At 37.6% G+C, this 24157-nt stretch overlaps 1 protein-coding gene across 15 annotated transcripts in view; it reads left to right on the forward strand.

Moving 5' to 3' along the window:
• Positions 1-24157, forward strand: part of NBEAL1 (neurobeachin like 1) — a 281631-nt gene that overhangs the window by 49422 nt on the left and 208052 nt on the right. The gene's annotated exons all lie outside the window — the stretch shown is intronic.

Consider the following 24157-nt stretch of genomic DNA (forward strand, 5'->3'; position numbering starts at 1 on the left):
GGAAAAGGGGCAGAGGCAATAATAGAGGAAATAATCAATGAAAATTTCCCATCTCTTATGAAAGACATAAAATTATAGATCCAAAAAGCGCAGCGTACTCCAAACAGAATAGATCTGAATAGGCCTAGGCCAAGACACTTAATAATCAGATTATCAAATGTCAAAGACAAAGAGAGAATCCTGAAAACAGCAAGAGAAAAGCAATCCATCACATACAAAGGAAGCTTCATAAGACTATGTGCGGATCTCTCAGCAGAAACCATGGAGGCAAGAAGGAAGTGGTGTGATATATTTAAGATACTGAAAGAGAAAAACTGCCAACCAAGAATCCTATATCCAGCAAAGCTGTCCTTCAAATATGAGGGAGAGCTCAAAATATTTTCTGACAAACAGACAGACTTTGTGAACAAGACACCCGCCCTACAGGAAATAGTAAAGGGAGCACTACAGAGTGATAGGAGAAGACAGGAGTGCGTGGTTTGGAACACAATTTTGGGAGATAGCAGCACAGCAATGTAAGTACACTGAACAAAGGTAGCTATGAATACGGTTGAGAGAGCAAGGTTGGGAGCATGTGAGACACCAGAAGAAAGGAGGAAAGATAAAGACTGGGACTGTGTAACTGGGTGAAATCTAGAGTGTTCAACAATTGTGATAAAATGTACAAATATGTTCTTTTACGGGGGAGAACAAGCAAATGTCAACCTTGCACGGTGTTAAAAATGGGGAGGCATTGGGGGAGGGATGCAATCAATGTAAACTAGAGACTGTAAGTAACAGAATCATTGTATTATGCTTCCTTTAATGTAACAAAGGTGATATACCAAGGTGAATGCAGATAAGGGGGGGATGGGGAGGCATGTTAGACACTTGACATTGGTGGTGGTTTTTGACTCTTTACTTTGATTTAAGGTTACTTTTCCTTTTGCTACTTCCTAGCTGTCATTTTTTTTCCTCTTTCTTTTGCCTCTCTACCTTCTTTGACTCTCCCTCCTGCCTTGTGGAAGAAATATAGATGCCCTTATATAGACAGTGGTGAAGGTGGTGAACACATAAATATGTGACCCTACAAAGAACCATCGGTTATTTACTTAGTATGGAATGTATGGTATGTGAACAAAACCATCTTAAAAAAGAAATGGGTTGATGACAAAACCTCAAGGGCAATATACTGAGTGAAATAAGCCAGATGTGTAAGAACAAATATTGTAGAGTCTCACTGATAAGAACTAATTATAATATGTAAACTCATAGACATGAAATACAGGACGACACTTAAGAATGGGGAGCGGTTGCTTAGTATGAGCAGAATGTTCAACTAGGATGAACTTAAATGTTTGGAAATGAACAGAGGTGTCGGTAGCAAGATGTGAGAATAACTAACAGTGCCAAATGGTGCGTGAATGAAGTGGAAAGGGGAAGCTCAGAGTCATATATGTCACCAGAAGGAAAGTTGGAGGTCAAAAGATGGGAATGTATAAAACTGAATCCTATGGTGGACAATGTCCATGATTAACTGTACAAATATTAGAAAACTCTTCCATGAACCAGAACAAATGTATGACAATACAACTAGAAGTTAATAATAGAGGGGCATATAGGGAAGAAATATATACCTATTGCAAACTATATACTACAGTTAGTAATATTTCAACATTCTTTCATAAACAGTAACCAATGTACTGTACCAACACTATGAGTCAACAGTTGAGGGAGGTTGATTAGGGATATGGGAGGATTTGAGTTTCCTTTTCTTTTTTTTCTTTTTTTTTTTCTTTTTTCATCTTTCATTTTATTTCTTGTCTGGAGTAATGAAAAGTTTCTAAAAATTGAACAAAAATAAAGTGCGGTGATGGATGCACAGCTGTATGAGGGTACCAGGGGCAACTGATTGTACACTTAGGATCTTTAGATAATTGTATGGTATCTGAACAATCCCAATAAAAACTGAAAAGAAAAAAAAAAGTTCAAGGCTACTGGGTTGCAGGTCAATAGTTTCAGGTATTTCCTTCTAGCTATTACCATACACTAAAAACTAAAAAGGGTTAGTGTAAGTTGAGACAATGTAAGTTGAGTCAGTGTAAGTAGTTTGTCTGTTTCTAGGAATATGTTCATTTCATCTAGATTATCTAATATATTGGCATACAGTTGTTCATATTATCTACTTGCAGTCCTTTTTATTTCAGTGGATCAGTAGGAATGTCTCCCTTTTCATTTCTGGTTTTTGTTATTTGTATTCTCTTTTTTTCTTTGTCAGTCCAGCTAAAGTTTTGTTAATTTTGTTGATCTTTTCAAAGAACCAGCTTTTTAAAATTCTCTCTCACTTTATTGTTTTCTTTTGCATTTATTTCCACTCTAATCTTTGATATTTCCTTCCTTCTCCTCATGTTGGGTTTAGTTTGCTCTTCTTTTTATAGTTCTTCCAGATTTGAGGTTAGGTCTCTGATTTGAACTCTTTCTTCCTTTTTAATGTAATCATTTGGAGCTTTAAATTACCCTGTCAGCACTGCCTTTTCTCCATCCCTTAAATTCTTGTTTGTTGTATTTTCATTTTCATTCACCTCTTTATATTTCTTAATTTCACTTCTGAGTTCCTCTTTAACTCATTGGTTGTTTAAGAGTATGTTGTTTATTCAACTTCCATGTGAGATCAAGGGAAGAGATGTTTATTTGGTGCAAGATCTATATTTTCTAAGCAATATAACTTCTACAGTCGGTTTGTTCAAATACCATAATTACATGGAACTTTGAATAAGAAGTGAGATATGGTATGTTTGTATAGGTTAGAGTGAAATAGCGACATATCCTAAAGTAGTTTGGGCAGAGAATAAAATATATATGCAGGGTCCCCCTGAGGAGCTAGGGGAAGATGTGGAAGTGTTGGACTTCCTCGCCTGGATTGTTGCTGATGTTCTCTCACAACCATTGAGGACTGACGGTTTGGTATGCCAAGCCCTCTATCTTGGGGCTTGCCCTTATGAAGCTTGTTACTACAAAGGAGAAATTAAACCTGCTTATAATTTTGCCTAATTATCTCCCCCTGAGTACCTCTTTGTTGCTCAGATGTGGCCCTCTCTCTCTAGCTAGGCCAACTCAGCAGGTGAACTCACTGCTCTCCCCCCTACATGGGACCTGACTCCCAGAGGTGTAAATTTCCCTGGCAATGCAGGCTATGACTCCCAGGGATGAATCTGGACCCAGCATCGTGGGATTGAGGACATCTTCTTGACCAAAAGGGGGATGTGAAATGAAATGAAATAAAGATTCAGTGGCTGAGAGATTCCAAATGGAGTCGAGAGGTTACTCTGGTGGACATTCTTACACACTCTATAGATAACCCTTTTTAGGTTTTAATGTATTGGAATAGCTAGAAGTAAATCCCTGAAACTATCAAACTCCAACCCAGTAGCCTTGACTCTTGAAGACGATTGTATAACAATGTAGCTTACAAGGGATGGCAGTGTGATTGTGAAAACCTTGTGGATTGCACTCCCTTTATCCAGTGTATGGATGGATGAGTAGAAAAATGGGGACAAAAACGAAATGAAAAATATGGTGGGATGGGGGGAGATTATTTGGTTCTTTTTACTTTTATTTTTTATTTTTATTATTTTTTCTGGTGTAAGGAAAATGTTCAGAAATAGATTGGGGTGGAGAAGGAGCTAAGATGGCAGCATAGAGAGGTGTGGAATTTAGTTAGTCTCCTGGAACAACTAATAAACAACCAGGAACAGCTAGTAAGTAATCTGGAACAACCGCTGGGGGACAGCCGTGACTGTCCACACATCATACGCCAACCTGGATTGGGTGGAAAGGCTGACATTGCAGCATAAAATCTGTAAGTAAAAACTCCAGAACTGTGCTGGGAGCCCCCTCCCCCCACAGCAGGCTAAGCTGCAGGACCTTGCTGCGGGAGAAAGCAGCATTCTCAAGGAAAGTGAATATAGCTCAGTCCAGCTCCTGTTGGGGTTTTAATTAACAAATGTGCATTGCTGAACACAAGCTCCAAACATAGACAAGCAGCAAAGTTCCCCAAGGTCACTCCCAGTGGAGTGGAGGTGGGGCTAATGGAGAGGAAAATAATTAAAAAAGAGAAAAAAACATACAGAGACTTTTAGAGACTGACCTTAGAGAGCTGGAAAACACCTGTGGCCTGGGAAGGGGAGCCCAGAAGACCAGGTGCTCTGTCTGACCAACTGGCTCTAAAGGAAGGCTTTCTTTCCTTTTTTCTCTCTCTCAACCTGAGTGGCTCAGTAGAGCCTCAGCCATTTTCAGTTTGCAGTGCTCTGACCCAGACAGGGGTGGAGTTGACAGAGTCAGAGAGACAAAGAACAATTCAGATGCAAAGATAACTCCCTAGGGGGTGTATCTTGCCTAAGAGGAAGGAGGTAGGGCCCAGCTCAAGGGCCTGCACTCCCCTCAGAATTCAGACCCCAGGGCCTGGATGAAAACAGTCTAAACAGAAACAGCCTAAGTTAAGAATTAAAGGTGCCACACCTCTCTACGCCAGTTGGGAGCAACAGGCTGACAGGTGACATCTGCTGTGGAGGTTAGGAAAAGCATGGTGGTTAGAGACCTCATAGGACAGTCTGTCAAACTCTAAGACACACCCTCAGGGAGACTAGAAACTGAATATAACCCCATTCTGAGATCTGAACCCGTTCTGGTCTGGCAAAATCTGGGGTAACTGGAAAAACCAGATGCCTAGACAACAGAGGACTACAAACTACACTGGAAAGGGCAGAGATACTGCCCAGTCAAAGGAACAAACTTACACCTAAATCAAGATACAGTTGAGATATTTTTCACTTTAATGAAACAGTCAATTAACGATTTTCAAAGAAATCTGCTAAATCAAATAAAAAACAAATCAGTGAGTTCAGGGAAGATATGGTAAAAGAGATGAAGGATTTAAAGGAAACACTGGGCGAACATAAGGTAGAAATGGAAGGTTTGAAAAAACTACTGGCAGAATCTATGGAAATGAACAACACAAGAGATGAAAACCATAATGGAGACCTACAGCAGCAGAGTTCAAGAGGCAGAAGAAAGCACTCAGGAACTGAAGAGCAAGAAACCTGAAACCCTACGCACAAAAGAACAGATAGGGAGAAGAATGGAAAAATATGAGCAACAGCTCAGGGAATTGAATGACGTGTACATGTCATGGATGTCCCAGAAGGAGAAGGGAAAAGGGGCAAAAGCTGTAATAAAGGAAATAACAATGAAAATTTCCCATCTCTTATGAAAGACATAAAATTACAGATCCAAGAAGCGCAGTGTACTCCAAATAGAAGAGATCTGAATAGACCTATGCCAAGACACTTAATAATCAGATTATCAACCATCACAGACAGAGAGAATCCTGAAAGCTGCAGGAGAAAAGTGACCCATCACATACAAAAGAAGCTTGATAAGACTATGTGTGGATTTCTCAGTAGAAACCATGGAGGCAGGAAGGAAGTGGTGTGATGTATTTAAGATTCAGAAAGAGAAAAACCACCTACCAAGAATCCTGTATCTGGCAAAACTGTCCTTCAAATAAGAGGGATAGTTTAAAATATTCTCTCATAAACAGACAATGAAAGAGTTTGTGAATAAGATGCCTGCTCTACAAGAAATACTAAAGGGAGTGCTACAGACAGATAGGAAAAGACAGGAGTGAGAGTTTTCTAACACAGTTTTGGGTGATGGTAGCACAGCAAAGTGTAAGTTCACTGAACAAAGATGACTGTGAGTATGGTTGAAAGAGGAAGGTTATGAGCACATGGGACACCAGAAGGAAAGAGGAAAGATAAAGATTGGGACTGTATAACTCAGTGAAGCCTAGAGTGCTTGACAGTTGTGATAAAATATACAAATATGTTTTTACATGAGGGAGAACAAATGAATGTCAGCCTTGCAAGGTGTTAAAAATGGGGTGGCATTGGGGGAAAAATTGCAATCAATGCAAACTAGGGACTATAGTTAACAGTAACATATTATGCTTCCTTTAATGTAACAAAGGCAATATACCAAAGCTAAATGCCTGTAAGAGGGGGATAAAAGGGAGGGGTATGGGACTCTTGGCATTGTGATGTTGTCTAACTCTTTTATTGTACTTTAGTTTAATTCTGTCTTTCCTTTTGTTGCTTTTTACCTGTCATTTTTTTTCTTTTCTTTTTTTCTGTTTCTTTTGTCTCTGTACCTTCTTTGACTCTTCTTCCTCCTTTGGGGAAGAAATGGAGATGTCCTTATATAGATGGTGGTGAATGCATAAATATGTGATTATACAGGGAACCATTGATTACTTACTAAGGACAGAATGTATGGTGGGTGAACAAAACCGTCTTAAAAAAACAAAAACAGGATGATGAAGAGACCTTAAGGGCACTATGTTAAGTGAAATGAGTCAGACACAGAAGGACAAATTTTGTATGGTCTCGCTGATATGAACTAATTATAATATGTAAACCCACAGACATGAAACATGTATAGAACGAGGCTAAAGAATGGGGAGTGGTTGCATATTATGAACAGAATGTTTAACTAGGTTGAACTTAAGTATTAGGAAATGTACAGAGGTGACAATAGCATGTTATTGTGAGAATAACTTAACAGTGCTGAATGGTGTGTGAAAGTGTTGAAAAGGGGAAGCTTAGAGTCATGTATGTCACCAGAAGGAAAGTTGAAGGTTAAAATATGGGAATGTATAAAACAGTGAATCTTGTGGTAGACAATTTCCGTGATTAACTGTCTAAATATTAGAAATCTTTCATGAACTAGAACATATACATGACACTATAACTAGAAGTTAATAATAGAGGGTTATATAGGCGAAAATATATGTATTGCAAACTATGCACTGCAGTTAACAGTATTTTAACATTCTTTCATCAACAGTAACAAATGTACTATACCAATACCATGAGTCAATAATGGAGGGGGGTGGCTAGGGGTATGGGAGGATTTGAGTTTTCTTTTTTGTTTTTATTTCTTTTCTGGAATAATGGATGCATAGCTTTATGATAGTATCATGGGCAATTGATTGTGCACATTGGATGATTGTATGGTATGTGAACAATCTCAATAAAATTGAATAAAAAATGTATTGGGGTGATGAATACATAACTATATGATGGTAGTATGAACAGTTGATTGTATACCATGGATGATTGTATTGTATGTGAATATATCTCAATAAAACTGAATTTAATTAAAAAAAAGAATATGTTTTTTAATTTCCACATATTCGTGAATTTTCACTCCCCACCCCCCTTTTATTGATTTCTAGCTTCATTCTGTGTGGTCAGAGAATATACATTGTATGATTGTAATCTTTTTTAATTTATTGGGACTTGTTTTGTGACGGAGCATATCCTGGAGAATGAGCCATGTGTGCTCGAGAAGAATGTGTATTCTTTTGTTGTTGCGTGAAGTTTTCTATATGTATTTGTTAGGTCTGCTTGGTTTAGTACACCATTCCATTCCTGTACTTCCTTACTAATCTTGTGACTAGATGTTCTATCCATTATTGAGAGTGGTGTGTTAAAGTTTCCTTCTATTAGTATAGAACCATCAATTTCTCCCTTCAAATCTGTCAGTATTTGCTGCCTATATTTTGAGGCTCTGCTGTGCATTTATATTTATAATTGTTATACCTTCATATTGAATTGTCTACTTTATCATTATGTAATGACCATTTTTGTCCCTCCTAACTTCTGTTCTATCTGATATTAGTGTGGCCACCCCAGCTCTCTTTTGGTTACTGCTTGCATGGTATATATTTTTCCATCCTTTCAGCTGACTTGTATGTTTGACTTTTAGGTGAGTCTCTTGCAGAGAGTGGATAGTTGGGTCATGCTTTTTTATCCATTCTGACAATCTCTGACTTTTGACTGGAGAGTTTCATCCATTTACATTTAAAGTCACTACTGATAATACAGGCCTTCTATCATTTTGCTGTTTAGCCTTTGTAAGTCTTAAACCTTTTTTGTCCCTGACTTCTGTTAAAGCCTACTCTCATGTTTATTTGCTTTCTCTTTGTTGTACCATATTGAATACCTGTTCATTTCTATCTGGATATATTTATCATCTGTTTTCCTGGTGGTTACCATAGAGTTAAAATTTGGCATCCTTTATTTGTAACAGTTATAATTGGTTTGATATAAACTTACTTCAGTAGGATGTACATATACTTTTCCTATATCCCCGTGACCTCCATTTTTTTTGTACTTGTTAACACTTATATCTTTGTATATTGTATGTCCAAAACCTTGATTTATCATTACTTTTTATTCATTTGCAGTTTAGCGTCTGTAGGACATAAAAAGTGGAGTTTCCTACCAAACAATGCAATACAGTGATACTGGCATTTATAATTACTCAAATGGTTACCTTTACCACATCTTCCGGTTTGCTAATGCTGCCAGAATGTGAAATACCAGAAATGGATTGGCTTTTATAAAGGGGGTTTATTTGGTTAAGGAGTTACAGACTTAAAGCCATAAGAGTGTCCAAGCTAAGGCATCAATAATAGGATACCTTTGCTGAAGAATGGCCAATGGTGTCTGGAACACCTCTACTGTTTGGGAAGGCATGTGGCTGGCATATTTTTCCTTTGCTCCCAGGTTGTGTTTCAAAGTGGCATTCTCCAAAATGTTTCTCTTAGCTGCAAAACTGACCTCCTTCTGTGTGAGCTCTTACGGGGCCCCAATAAACTAATCAAAACCACACTTACTGTGTGGAGCCACACCTCCATGGAAATAATCTAATCACAGTTATTACCCACAGTTGGGTGGGTCACATCTCTATGGAAACAACCTAGTCCAAAGATTCCAACCTCATCTACACTAATATGTCTGCCCCCACAAGATTGCATTAAAGAACATGGCGTTTTGGGGGACATAATACATCCAAACTGGCACAGTGCAGGTCTTTATGTTGCTTTGAACCACTGTCAGGTATCCTTTCCTTTCAGTCTGACGAACTCTCTTTTGCATTGTTGGTAGGGTGGGCCTAGTGGTGAACCCTCAGCTTTTGTTTATCTGAGAATATCTTAATTTTTCCCTCAGTTTTGAAAGAGAGTCTTGCTGGATATAAAATGCTTGGCTGGCAGTTGTTGTCCTTTAGCATTTTAAGTATTTCAACCTACTGCCTTCTTACGTCCATGTTTCTGATGAGAAATTGGCCCTCAATCTTATTGGGACTCTAGTTGTGTAACATGTTCCTTTTTTTCTCTTACAGCTTTTGTAACTCTCTCCTTTGCTTTAGATAATGTAATCAATATATGACTGATGTATTTTTTTTCATGTTTGTTCTCTTTGGTGTTCTGGGCTTCTTGGATGTGCATATATATATATCTTTTGGTAAGTCTGGAAAGTTTTCTGTCAATATTTTATGTTTCCTTCTGACCCTTTCTTCTCTTAGAACTCCCATAATATGTATAGTTGTCCTCTTGATTGTGTCCCAATGCTGTCTTAGGCTATGTTTGCTTTTAATACTACTTTTTTTTCTTTCTGCTCCTCAAGCTGACCCATTTCAAGTGTTTTGTCTTCAGGGTCACTGATTCTTTCTTCTTCCAGCTCCAATCTGCTGTTTAAACCCTCATGGCCATTTTTCATTTTATTTATTGTGGTCTTCAACTCTAGTGGTTCCATTTGGTTCTTTTTTAAAATGTGTGTCTCTTTACTTAGACTCTCATATTGTTCATTCATTGTTTTGCTGATATCCTGATGTTCTTTCTCTGTACCTTCCTTTATCTCCTTAAGCATTTTTAAGGTCATTTTTTTTAAAGGCTTTGTTTGATATGCCTGCATTCCCACCTTCCTCTGTGGTGTTTTTGTATTTTATCTGTATTTTTATCACCTTCTTTTAGATGAGCCATAATTTCCTATATCTTTATTTGTGTTGTACTCTTTTTTTGCACACTGTACATTTTATTTTATTTTATTTTATTTTTATTTTTATTTTTATTTTATTAATTTAGTAAGTATTTATCGAGCACTTATGCCAGACTTTGAACCGAGGTTGGGGCTACAGAATTGAAAATTGTTCTCTAACCTCAAGGAATGTAAGTGAATAATTAGAACACAACGAATGAACATTAGTATATACAAAATCTTACTGTACATTTTAATAATTTAAAATGTTAACTCTGAGGTTTACTCCATGGGATGTCTGTTTCTTGGTTTTGTAACCAGCTGCTGATAATACAGAGAGTTTTGTGAGCTTCAGCCCTCCTATCAGGAAGGTCTGCCCAAGTTGAATGCATTGTGCAGTGTTTTCCCTTCTTACTGGGCCTCTTCCTTGTTCTGGGCTTTTGTTTCTAAATTATTTGGTGTTCCCCTGTTTAAGCGAGTTTGGTTGTCCCCCCTGTTATCCAGGGGACAAACCTCCATCTCCTAGGTATCTGAAGCCAGCAGGTCTTTGTCCCAGACTGTCAACCTTGACAGATTTTTATACTACTTTCATTGTCTCAAGGTGCTTTTGCCTGGGAGTAGGGTCACCCCACAGATGACTTTCCCAATACGGTCTTTCCCAGCCAGAACGGGTCAGGGACTCATGAAGAAACCCATGAAGGGGGCAGTGATTAGTTACAAAGTACTTTGGTTAGGGGGTCAGAAAGGGCACCGAGAACTTTCTGACAGCTTTCCACATCTGAGCTTTCCTGGCCTGCCCAGCAAATGCAGCCCTTCAGCTAACTTTTTTCCTTGAGGAAGCCCTGTGTCTTTGAATCTTCACTGCTATCTCAGTCTGGGGAGGGTTTAAACAATGGCTGCCACCGCCTTTGTCCTGGGCAATTTGAAAAAAATGGCTGCCCTCAGAGCCGGGACCCAGTTATCTGAATTCGCTAATCAAAAGCCATGATCAGTGGTTGACCGTGCACACTTGTTCTTGGGGAAGAGGATTTTTATGTCCCTGGCCATCAGTAGCGGGTAGCCAGGGACTGGACCCTGTGGTGGCCTACTGCTAAAATGAAGAATTGGCACTGTTAGCCACCATGCATAGAGAGTAATTTACAGTTCTTTACCATAATTTATCAGCCCTGTCTTCTCTGGATGCTATACTGTATTCTTCTGGCCTCTGGAATTTCAAAATAGTTAAGACAGATACTGCCTATTTAATAGTTGTTTTGTTGGAAGGACTGAGTCCTGGGGACTCTTATTCTGGAGTAGGAGTCCCCAGGGCTCCCTATTCTGCCATCTTCAAAGTCTATCCACAACATTCCTTTAAAATATTAATGTGATAATATGTGCAAGTTTTAAAAGCAACTTTTATTCTCTATGGAAGCAAATAGAAAGTTGCGTATAAGTTCCACAGATTTAAATCTGAGATAGAGAAATGATTGGAGGAAATTAATTAGTGATGAATGCTGCTTCCAGATAATTGAATCTAATTTACACTTGCATTTTGTAAAGCAGTCGAATACTAATAACCTAATAAGAAATATAAAAAGTATGATAGCATCAAGTAGGGTACATATTTTTGAAAAAAAAATTCTTTTGTTCTTTATTTCATGGCATGTTTCATATTTTGAAAATGCTTTTTTAGCAAAATTGTGTGTATTTACTTTCCGTCTTAAAGCTTCTGTCAATCAGGGTCCGGTCAGAAACCATACAAGATATTTCAAAAAGAGGATATAATAGAAGGAGTTGGTTTAAACAAATGTTATACAGAATTGAAAACAGCAAAAGGTAGACACTGAGATGATTTAGAGATAGGTAACTTCAGGAAGCAGTTACTTTTCCTAGAGTTGTGTGAACACAGGAAGAGAGATTGGAGTAATCAGAATCTAGAATTTTGAAGAAGAATCCCTGCAGCACTGGGGCTCAGACTTCTGAGGAAAGAAACATTGCTTAGATGGTGCTGGTATCACTGAGGGGCCTGAAGAGGCTGGTTTGGAGAGTACCAAAAATGAACTGAAGACAGGAATCGAATGCCATTGCCACAGTTAAGAACTGTTGTTGGGATGATGCTAATAAGAAAAGAGAATAAGGAATGAGTCCCTTTGTCCCACTTTCTTCCTTCCTGTCCATTTAGAAACCTTTATAGGTGAGCCCAAAAAGGAAGCATCTGGGAAAAGAGAAATACAATTTGCAGAATGCTGGACCTAGCATCACAACACTGAGAATATAGAATAGTAGGTTTGGAGCTTAGTGATAGTAGTTTAATTATCTGTACAGAGCTCAAAAAGAAGTGTTTTAAACTCATGTTTTATTCTTACCTGTGGGTACAGAATAAGAAGAGATGTATCATCATGCTCAGGTAAATCTTCTTTTTTAGGATTACCAAATCTGCCACACTTTTAGTCTCAGGATTTTTCCGTTTTCATTTTCACTTTAGCTTGGCCCACTTCCTATAACATGATTGCAGTATCTTATTGCTAAAAGTTTGATTTTATGGGCTTTTTAGGGTTTTCAGGGTGTATTCTCTCATTTGAATAGTCACCCATAGTTGCTGGTGAAGAATTGATAACTGATGGAACATTTGTATAGAGGGAACTTTGTATATTCTTTATAGAAATGCTAATAATTTGTTGCAATAAAAACACATCCTTTAATTAAAGTAAGAAATAAGAATAGAAATAATAGGCACAAGTACCCTAACTATTAAGTATAGCAGCCCTCTTGGCTTATTCATACATTCACTTTCCTTTATGCATTGAGAGAAGTTCTCATAAGACTTTTCTTTACTGTTTATTAATGGGAGATACTATTGACCTTCTGAATACTTCCTTTTATAGTGAGCTTCTAATTTGTCCCTTTTGTCAAGGGGAAAATGTTTTGCAATTGCCTTTGCAAAGATGTTACATCAGTCAACATAGGCTAGATTATGTTGCAGGTAACAAACAAGGGGCTTAGAATAACAAAGGTTTATTTCTTTTTCATGTTTTCTGTCTACTGTGGGTTGGTAGGGTGCTCCTACTCATCACAGTTACTCAAGCTTTCAAGCCATCAGAGTAGTCAGCCTCTGAGGCTTAGGTAGTTACCATGTGAGGGGGAAAAGAAAACTCTGAAGAGTTTTACATTGGCAATTTAATGCTCTTGACATGTGATAAATGATCTCATTTTCATTCAGAACTCACTGTCCAAAATAAGACACATGGCCACATTTACCACAATGGGGCCAAGAAGGTCAATTCTACCTACTGCCAAAGGGTAGAAATGGAAATATTTGGCTGGTAGCACTAGTGATGACTTTTGGCCTTTTCTCTGTGCACTACCCATGACTCTTATCAAGACTCAAAAGAGGCACCTAACAGTGCTCCATTTGTAGCCTTTTTGTTTAATCAGCACTTTGGTTCCTGCCTAATCAATATTCTATTTTGAAATTTATGCCATGGATTTCTTAAGGAAAGTATTTCTCTTTCTTCTACTTGTTACTTCCCCATTGTGGTGTGAAGCTGTATGTTCCTCAGAAAAACATGTTCTTAAACTTAATCCATTCCTGTGGGTGTGAACCCATTCTAAGTAGGACCTTTTGATATGGTTACTTCAGTTAAATTGTGGCCCAGAGCAACCAGGATGGTTCTTAACCCTAACAGTGGAGTCCTTTATACATGGAATGAAATTCACAGAGGGAAGGAGAGAAAGCCATGGAAGCAAGAAGCTAAACATCATTGAAACCCAGAAGAGAACAGTGAGGCTAGGAGAGGCTGCCATGTGCCTTGCAATGTACCAGTCTTCAGGAAGAAAGCATCGCCTTGATGACACCTTGATTTGGACTTTCTTGTAGCTTCAAAATCATGAGCAGATAAATTCCCATTGTTTAGCCCAACCCATTGTTTATCTCTACCCAATGGTAATTGCTTGAGCAGTCTAGGAAACTAAAACACGTGTCCTCTATCTTGAGCTTGTCAGTACTGGCAAATCTAAGAGACCATTTTAAGTTGTGAAAGAATTTTTCTTTAAACACAGCAAGACAGACACAGGAAGAAGAACATAAAATTATGGTTTGAAAATGACAGAGAGGCTTCTAAAAGGAATACATGATAATAAGAGCAGAATGAATTTAAAGAAGAGAAAAACTAAAAAGATATATATGAGAACAAAATAAATTAAATTGGTAATTGAAAAAGAAAACAATTTTTAAGAGCCAAAAACAAAAAAAATGTAACTATAACATAATATAGAAAGACAATTATACATATGTGGGATGGCAGCAGGAGGCAGAACCAATAGTAGAGGATGAATGGTCACATTTAATGAGTGTATGCATTATGTATGCCAGGAATTATATTAGAAGCGGTCCGTGTCTTATCTGTAATGTGCATGTGTCTTGCCCATGATGTATGAATTGATTCAGACTTGGGTTTCTTTCACTTTGAGTTTGACTTTGGCAGGGATATGAAGCATGATACAAGTAAATCATGGAATTAGGAAAATTGTAGCTCGTGAAAGACCTGTGCAAGGGATCAATAGCAATAACTTATATCTTATTTATTAATCTGATTGTGACATTAAAAATAAATTTGGAATATATGCTTTTTTCTTTTTCATTGTGCTAAAATTAGTATAATTCTAAGTACAGAGTCATTTACAATTTCTTTTCTTGTTTGATGAAACAGTGGATGCTTTTCATACCTCCATCTGATTTGATTAGATTAATATATGATTAATTTATTAGCTTGATTTTGCTTTTGCTTGCAGAATCTCATGGAAATAGAAAGATTTCCTTAATTGTACTGAAATAAGTTTAGGGAAAGAAATCTTTCCTCAAAATGACTTTTTCATTCATTCTTGTATATATTCAAAAAAAAAATACTTATTTGTTCCCAGAGCAAGTTCAATAAGATTTATTGACTGCCCACAGAGAAAAATGATTTAATTACCTTAAACTTATACCCTGGAGCTCCTGCTGGCAAAATTTGGGACAATGTGTACAGTAAAGAAGTATAAACCATTGGGGAAATAATTCATGAGTCACATACTAATGATTGATGATTGACTGGTAGGCAGAGAGGTAGAGAAGGGAAAGGGGTTTTTTGTTTTTTTTCTAATGTAATTTTTTTAACTTTATCAAAAAATTAAAACAAACAAACAACAAAAGAAAACACATTTCAAACAAAACAAAGCAAAGGATTAAGAAAAACAAGCTAAAATAACTACTTTCCTTCCAACATATTCCTACTATACCACAAGAAAATTAACAAACCATAACCAAACAATGGAATAAGAAAAACAAATAATCTAAAATAACTACATTGCTTCCAAGATGTTCCTACCATACCCCAAGAAAATTAATAAACTGTGATCAAAGGCATAAGAAAAACCAGATAATCTAAAATAACTGTGTTGAAGCTAATTTTTTTTAATGCAATAGCTTTTTTTGTTACTTTATCAAAAAATTTAAAAAATTCAAATGAAACAAAACAAAGGAATAAGAAAAATGAACAACCTAAAATAACTGTATTGCTTTCAACATGCCCCTACCATACTCTTAAGAAAATTAACAAACCCTAACAAAACAAAGGAATAAGAAAAACAAATAACCTAAAATAACTGCATTGCTTCCAATATGTTCCTACGATACCCAAGAAAATTTGCAAACCATAATCATTCCTGAGCATTCCCATAACATTGAGATTACCTTAAATAGCATTCTTATTAGATTATCATTCCCCCTTCACCAGTTGCTGTCTATCTCAAGGTCTCATACGTTCTACAATATAAAATATTTATTTTACATTTTTCACAGAGTTCACATTAATGGTAACATACAATATTTCTCCTTTTGTGTCTGGCTTATTTCACTCAGCATTGTCTTCAAGGTTCATCCATGTTGTCATATGTAATGTAATTTTATTGAGATATATTCACATACCAGATAATCATCCAAAGTGTACAATCAGTGGTTCACGTATCATCATATAGTTGTGCATTCATCACCACAATCAATTTTTGAATGTTTTCATTACTCCAAAAAAATTAAAATAAGAATAAAAATAAAAATAAAAAGAACACCCAAAGCAACCCGGGCCCCCTTTTATTTATTTTTTGTCTTTATTTTCTTACTCATCTGTCCTTAACACTGGATAAAGGGAGTGTCAGTCACAAGGTTTTCACAATTACACAGTTACACCGTAAAAGCTATATAGATATACAATCATCTTCAAGAGTCAAGGCTACTGGATTACAGTTCAAAAGTTTCAGGTATTTCTTTCTAGCTATTCTAATACACTAAAAACTAAAAAGGGATATCTATATAATGCATAATAATAACCTCCAGAATGACCTCTCAACTCTGTTTGAAATCTCTCAGCTGCTGAAATTTTATTTCATTTCTCTTCCCCCTTGTAGTCCAAGAAGGCTTTCTCAATCCCATGATGCTGGGCTCAGGCTCATCCCTGGGAGCCATGTCCCACATTGCCAGGGAGATTTATACCCCTGGGAGTTGCGTTCCACATAGGGGGAGTGAGTTTACCTACAGAGTTGGTTTCGAGAGAGAGGCCACATCTGAGCAACAAAAGAGGTTCTCTGGGGGTGACCCTTAGGCACCATTATAAGTAGACTTAGCTGCTTCTTCGCAGGAACAAGTTTCATAAGGGAAAGCCCCAAGCCTGAGGGCCTGGACATTTAAATTGGTAGTCTCCAGTGCTTGCCAGAATATCAGGAATTCCTGAGGTGGGGAAGTTTAATATTTCCACATTTTTCTCTATTCCCTCAAGGGGGCTTTGCAAATACTTTTTTTTTCTCTGTCCAAATTACTCTGGGATGTATTGGGGCATCACACTAACCTGCACAGACCAACAAGATCTCACTCCCTAGTCAAGGTTCCATGTAATTATGGTGTTTGAATAAACTGACCATACAAGTTAAATTAGATAGTGGGTACAGAAGATACAAATTTTGCACCAAATAAACATCTCTTCCTATGGTCTCACACGGAAGTTGAAGTTTTAAAACACCATCAATATCTTCCTTTACCCTTTAGTCTGATTTGCCTTAGTCCTAACCAGATCAGCTTCATTCATGTCTTTAATTGAAGTCTGATCTCTTTTTCAGCTTTTTAAACAGTTGCTGTATGGGTTAATACTGACTTTCATAGCTGCAGAGCTCTAGCTCTGAATCTTAGGTGTCACACTGATACCCAAAGTTCCAGGGAACGACCAGGTTGTACACAAAGAGCCCAGTGTCTCAGAATTTAGCAATAACCATAACAACTCAGTAAGAGATGTGTCTGCTGTAAGAGCTTCTATTCTTTATTTTAGGAACCCTTAAAATAAGCCTATCCATGATATCCTATGCCCTCAAATTATATTCTCAGAGTTTGCACATTATAGTTAGTCCATATTAGTTTTTTCATATCTGGCTTATTTCACTCAATGCACTTTCCTCAAGGTTCATTCATCTCGTTGCATGCTTTACAACTTCGTTTCTTCTTGCAGCCACTCAGTATTCCATTGTATATATACACCTCAGTTTGCCCTTCTGTTCATCAGTCGATGTACCCTTAGGTCACCTCCATCCATTGCAAATCACGAATACTGCCACTATAAATACCAGTGTGCAAATGTCCATTCATTTCTGTTTTCAGTTCTTCAAGTATATCCCTAATAACGGGGTTGCAGGATCATATGGCAACCCTGTAGTCTCCTGTGGAATCACCACGCTGCACTCCAGATAGGCTGCACCATTCTCCTTCCTTACCAATGGTGAATAGGTACAACCCTCTCTCCACATTTTCTCCAGCACTTGTATCTTTCTGTTTATTTTTTAAACAGTTTTGTTCACACACCATAGAATCTGTCCTTAGTAAACAATCAGTGGTTCCTGGTATAATCACATAGTTATGCATTCATCACCACAATCTATATGAGGACATTTCCATTTCTTCCACAAAGAAAGAAGAGGGGATAAAAGAGGAATAAAAATAAAATAAAAAGGAAAAACAGTAACAATAATACCAAGAATCCCATACCCCTCCTTGCCAGTTTGGATATATTATGTCCCTCAAAAGGCACGTTCTTTAATGCAATCTTGTGAGGGCAGACATTAATCTTTTTATTGAGTGTTTCCATGGAGTTGTTAACTGTGGGCGAAACCTTTGATTAAATCATTTCCATGGAGATATGGGCCCTGCCCTTTCAGGGTGGGGCTTAATATCACTGGAGACCTATATGAGAGCTCACAGACAGAAGGAGCTCAGAGCAACTGAGAGAGACACTGTGGAGATAAGCTAAGAGTTGACACTGATGCTGATGCTTAGAGATACTTGGAGTTGCAGACAGAAGGATGTTTGGAGATGCTAAGACATGAAACCAGAGCTTGCCCTGGGGAAGCTAAGAAAGGATGCCCAGACCCTTTGAGAGAAAGCCACTGGAATTAGAAGCTGAAAGCAACACAACCTGGGAGACACTTAGAGAGAAAGCTGCTGGAATCAGAAGCTGAAAGCAATGCAACCTGGGAGCAAAGGACCAGCAGACACCAGCCATGTGCCTTCCTAGCTGACAGAGGTGTTCCGGATGCCATTGGCCTTTCTTCAGTGAAGCATTGGCAAACCGGAACATCCTCCCTTATAGCCTCCTCTCATTGATATTTAGCTTTTGTATATTGCCTTTGTTACATTTCACGGAAGTATATTACAGTGTTACTGTTAACTGTGGATTCTAATATGCATTGATTGTATTTTTCCATATACCATTTCATTTTTAACACCTTGCAATATTGAAATTCATTTGTTCTCCTTCATGTAAAAACATTTTCGTATTTGTAAATTTAATCACCATTGTTGTCCACGCTAGATTTTGCTAAGTTATATAGTCCCAGTCCTTATCTTCTATTTTTCCTTCTAGTGTCATACATGCCCCTAGATTTCCTCTTCCAACCCTACTCACAGTCAGCTTTGTTCATTGTACTTAAAATATTGTACTCCTATCTACCATTGTGTCTTTTGGATTTTATCTCTCTTATTTAAAATTTTTTTCCCTCCCTCTCTTTTTACCCTTACTGTTAGTCTTCATTTCCATACTGTTTTCTAAACTTCTCTTGCCTGTCTTTTCCTATCTGCTTATGTTGCTCCCTTTAGTATTTCTTATAGAGCAGGTCTCTTGTTCATAAGCTCTCTCAGTGTCTATTTATCTGAAAATATTGTAAATTCTCTCTCATTTTTTGAAGGACAGTTTTGCCAGGTATAGAATTCTTGGTTGGCAGTTTTTCTCTTTCAATACCTTGAATATATCATATCCCTGCCTTCGTGGTTTCTGCTGAGAAATCAGCACATAGTCTTATTGAGCTTCCCTTGTATGTGATAAATCACTCTTCTCTTGGTGCTTTCAGAAATCTCTTTTGTCTTTGTCTTTGACATTTGACAATCTGATTAATAAGTATCTTGGAGTAGGTCTGTCTGGGTTTATTCTGTTTGGGGTATGCTGCACTTGGATTTGTAATTTTATCTCTTTCAGAAGAGATGGGAAATTTTCAGTGATTATTTCCGCCATTATTCTTTCTGCCCCTTTTTACCTCTCTTCTCCTTCTGGGACACCCATGATATGAATATTCATGCACTTCATGTTGTCATTCAGTTCCCTGAGACCCTGCTCATATTTTTCCATTCCTTTCTCTATCTTTTCTTTTGTGTGTAGGATTTCAGATGTTTGTCCTCTAGTTCACTAATCCTTTGTTTTGCCTCTTCAGATCTGCTGTTGTAAGTTTCCATTGTGTTTTTATCTTTTCTATGGTGCCTTTCAATCCCATAAGTTCCGCCATTTGTTTTTCCAAACTTTTGAGTTCTTTCTTATGTTCATCTAGTGTCTTCTTTATATCCTTCATCACTTTTGCCATACTTTCCTTCAACTCATTGATTTGATTTTTGCAATTTTTGCATTGATTTAGCATGTGTTCTGTTTTGCTAGTGCTGCCATTTTGCAAAACACCAGAAATGGATTGCTTTTTTAAAGCGGGTTTGTTTGGTTACAAAATTACAGTCTTAAGGCCATAAAGTGTCCAAGGTAAGGCATCAACAATAGGGTATGTTTACTGGAAAAAGGTCATTGGCATCTGGAAAACCTCTTAGCTGGGAAGGCACATGGCTGGTGTCTGCTTGCTCCCAGGTTGTGTTTCAAACTGGCGTTCTCCCAAATGTCTCTCTCAGTTTTTCTCCAAAATGTCACTCACAGCTGCTCAGGGCAAACTCTGGGCTAGTACCTGCACAGCATCAACAAAACTCTGCTTTCAACGGCCATCTTCAAAATGTCTCTGTAAGTTCCAGCACTAAGTTCTTTCTGTTTGTGCTCTTATATAGGGCTCTAATAAACTAATCAAGGCCCATGCTGAATGGGTGGGGCCACAGCTCCATGGAAATTATCTAATCAGAGTTATCACTTTCAGTTGGGTGGGTCACATCTCCATGGAAACAACCTAATCCAAAGGTCTAGCCTAATCAACACTGATACGTCTACCCCCACAATATTGTGTCAAAGAACATGGCTTTTTCTTGATATATACAAACTGTTATAGCATGTTTCTTTGAACATCTTCAATTAGTTGTTTCAGCTCCTGCATCTCATTTGAAGTGTTAGTTTGTTCCTTTCACTTTGTCATATCTCCATTTTCCCCAGGGTGACTCAGTTTTTTGTTGCTGTCTAAACACGTGGTTTCCTTTATTAGTTTTTTCTAGAAGTTGTTTTCACTCTTTTACCTAGGGCTTTCTTTTGGTTGGCTTTGTTCTCTGTTCTTTGACATTCAGTTCAATTTATTCTAGACCTCTAGCATAGTTTCTGTTTTACTGATCAAAATTTTTCAGCTCTTGTAGTTCTCGTTCTTGCCTGCCTATATGGAACTATTTTTTTTTTTTTTTTTTTTTTCCCTTGAGGAGTGTTTACTCATTTGTGATTGACCCCAAACAGATTTTCCCAGACCAGACAGGCTCAGGTCTCAGGAGGATGGTGTAATCAGTATCACGTTTCCTTTGGGATGAGACTCACCATGTTGTCACACATTCCAGGGAGACCTCAAACTTTGTGCTCTTCCTATTCTGCCCAGCAGGTAGCACTTGTCATCCCACAGCTCCCCACCAGCCTAAAGAGGTGTGGTGCCTTTAATTCCAAGCAGATTCTGTCCCTGCCAGGGTTGTAGTTGAGACCGAAGATGAGTTAGAAGCCAAGCTTAAGGTCTTTCTGTTTTGTTTTGTTTTTCCCAGCCCCTGGGGTCTGAATTCTCTGAAGGAGGGCTGCCACTTGAGCTGGGCCCCACTCCCCCTTTTCTTGGAGAAGATATACCCTTTAGGAATTAAATCCTTTACTTGACTCCTTACTCATCTTAGATCTGTCTTGTCTGGGTCAGTGCTGACAATTGAAAATACCTGAGACTTTCTCTAATGAATTGCTTAGAATTGTTTTTAAAAGGACAGGCTTTTTCAGAGTCAGTCCTCAGGCCTCCAGTTTTCTCTGTCATGAGCTGGAGTTGGTACCTGGCTCTATGTGTCCCTTTCGTTGGGGCACAGCCCTTTTCCAGTATTCTGAGCTTGGCCCACTCCAAAAGCATCTGGTTTTACTTGGGCACAGCACTTTTCCAGTATTCTGTGCTCGGCCCACTCCAAAAGCATCTGGTTTTACTTGTTTATTTTATTTTATTTTTTTTCCAACAGCCCCACCTCCTTTCTGCTGAGAGAGACCTCAGTGTTCCTTTCCTGCTTGCTGCAGTTATATCTGTGCTCATAGCTTGTATTCAGTAATCCAAATGTGTTAATTAGTTAAAACCATGATTGGGGCCTGGTTGAGCTACCTTCCCTTGCTCCCTGCAGAGACCACTTCTTTTTCCCACAGGGGAGTTTTCCAACTCAGCTTGCCATGCCAGTGGGGCAGGTGCACCACCTCCACAGTTTGGGGGTCTTTATTACAGTTCTATGCTGTGGTCCTGGCTCTTCCTCCCATTCCAGACTGGTATACGATGTGTATCCAGTCACGGATTCCCCTAAACAGTTCCAGACTATTTAGTAGTTGTTCCTGCCTCTTTACTAGGTGCTCTAGAAGACTGTCTAGATTCTTCACTTCCCTTTGCCACCATCTTGCCCTGCCTCTGTCAGTATTCTTTTAAAATGTCACAAGGAACGTCTGTTGGGGATGTTCTAGGTTAAAGGAGGATAAAGAGACAACAACCAAATATAATACCTGAGTATGATAAGAAGGGGAGATGTGCCAGAAGGAACGTTATTGGGTCAATTGACAAAACTGAAATATGGATGGTAGATTAGCTAAAAAGAATTGTATTGATATTAAAGTTGTTACAATTTATACTGTGCTTATTTAAGACAGTATCCTAATCTTAGGAAATATATGCTGAATTGAGTATTTAGAGAGAAAGGGCCTTGATGTTGTAACTGACTGCGGTGGTTTCTACACCTGCAAAACATGGTCTTAAACTTAATCCATTCCTTTAGGTGTAAACACATTTAAGTAGGACCGATTGATGAGATTACTTCAATTAAGGTGGGGCCCACTCAATCAGGATGGGTTTTATCCTGTTACTGGGGTTCTTCATAAGTAGAATGAAATTTGGACAGAGAGGATGCAACAGAAATCCAGAAGCTGAAATTCAGTGGAATCTGGAGGAGAAAGGAGATGCCCCTGTCTGCATTGCCATGTGACGGAGAAGCCAAGGACCAAGGGTTGCTAGCAGCCAGTGCCAGAAAGCTAGTCTTTGGAAAGAAAGTATCACCTAGATGATACCTTTATTTGGACTTTCTCTTAGCCTTAAAACCGTGAGCTAATGAACTCCCTTTGTTTAACCTGACCCATTTTATGGTATTTGCTTGAGCAGTTAAGGAAACTAAAACACTAACCCTTAAATATTCAGAACAGTATTACATGTGTGAATATGTGTACATATAAATATATATGTAATATATATATATTTATGGGGAAAGAGCGAACACATCATAAATCAGTTGGGAATAAAATGTTATCAATGAACCTGGGTAAATTATATTTTGATGTTCTTACAGTTCTTCTTATTTTTGCAACTTTTCTGAGAATTTGCAATTATTTCTAAATAAAAAGTTTAAAAATTAAGAAAAACAGTTATATTGTGGGCATGATGGAAACACCAAAATGCAGCGCAACTAAATTAACCGGGGGACATGAGCTTAAAAAACTGATATGAATGCAAACATAATGGAGCCCTGTCAGAAACCAGTTGACATATACTGGTATTCGCTCAGTGCTAGAGACTAGGCCCAAATATCATCCAGTGATAATGGAGGATTCAAGTATGCTATGTTCTAAAAATCTTACAAAAAATTAGTTCATTTTTAGCTCTACTAACTTAACCTGTTGAAAACATGCAGTCCAAATTAGTTATGCTTTAATATTTGTGTTATAATAAGTATAATAGTTCTCACCCCTTTTCTTTATGTTAGCATATTAAATTTTTACAACTATAATGGAAATTATTTGTCTCTTATACTGAATACAAGGCCTTTAGAATGAGTCATTAATCACAAATTGCAGAAGTACATTTCATTATGTTAATCAGGTGAGGATGTTTATTATTGTCTTTGTTGGATCTAACCATTCTATTAGTTCATACTGTAATTTATGATAAATGCACAAAATGGAAATAATCTCATAGAGAAATCTAAGTGAAACCTAAATCAATTTTCATCCTTTTAAAATTAATTTTCTACTATATAGCTGAATTTTTTATTTGAAACTCCAGTAAATTTTGTGTTGTCATAAAACCGTAGATCTTTGATTATGATCTTAATAAAATAAGATGCAGTAATGTTCTAGGATGTTATGTTTGAAATAAAAAAAATACTGGGCTTATGAAATGCTCTTAGTGAAAGCACATGGTGTTTGTGTTGGTCTTACCAAAAGTCTGTATAAAGATTACAGTCATCTAAGCAATTGGAATTGTCATTAAAAGCAAAAATAATCGCAGCCCATACTGGATCTATATCTTTAAGGTGAATGAAGTTAATGGTTCTGGACTTCTTGGCATCAGAAAGTGGCAGCAGTAGCCTGATTTCTGATAAATTTCAGTTATACTGCAGTAATGAGCTACTAGTCTTAGCTGTCAAATTAGTTCTTTTACAGAATGGAAAATTTAAGGCCAGGTTCCTTTTTCAATTTCTACTTCTTTGAAGATGTAACCTGACTGCCATGTTTGGCCATTAGGCAGTTAGAAAAAACAAACAGTGTTGCTTTATTCCAAAGAAGAATCCTTTAATTGACAGG

Source organism: Choloepus didactylus, chromosome 9 (genome assembly GCF_015220235.1).
Source record: "Choloepus didactylus isolate mChoDid1 chromosome 9, mChoDid1.pri, whole genome shotgun sequence".
In the NCBI taxonomy this organism is placed as follows: domain Eukaryota; kingdom Metazoa; phylum Chordata; class Mammalia; order Pilosa; family Megalonychidae; genus Choloepus; species Choloepus didactylus.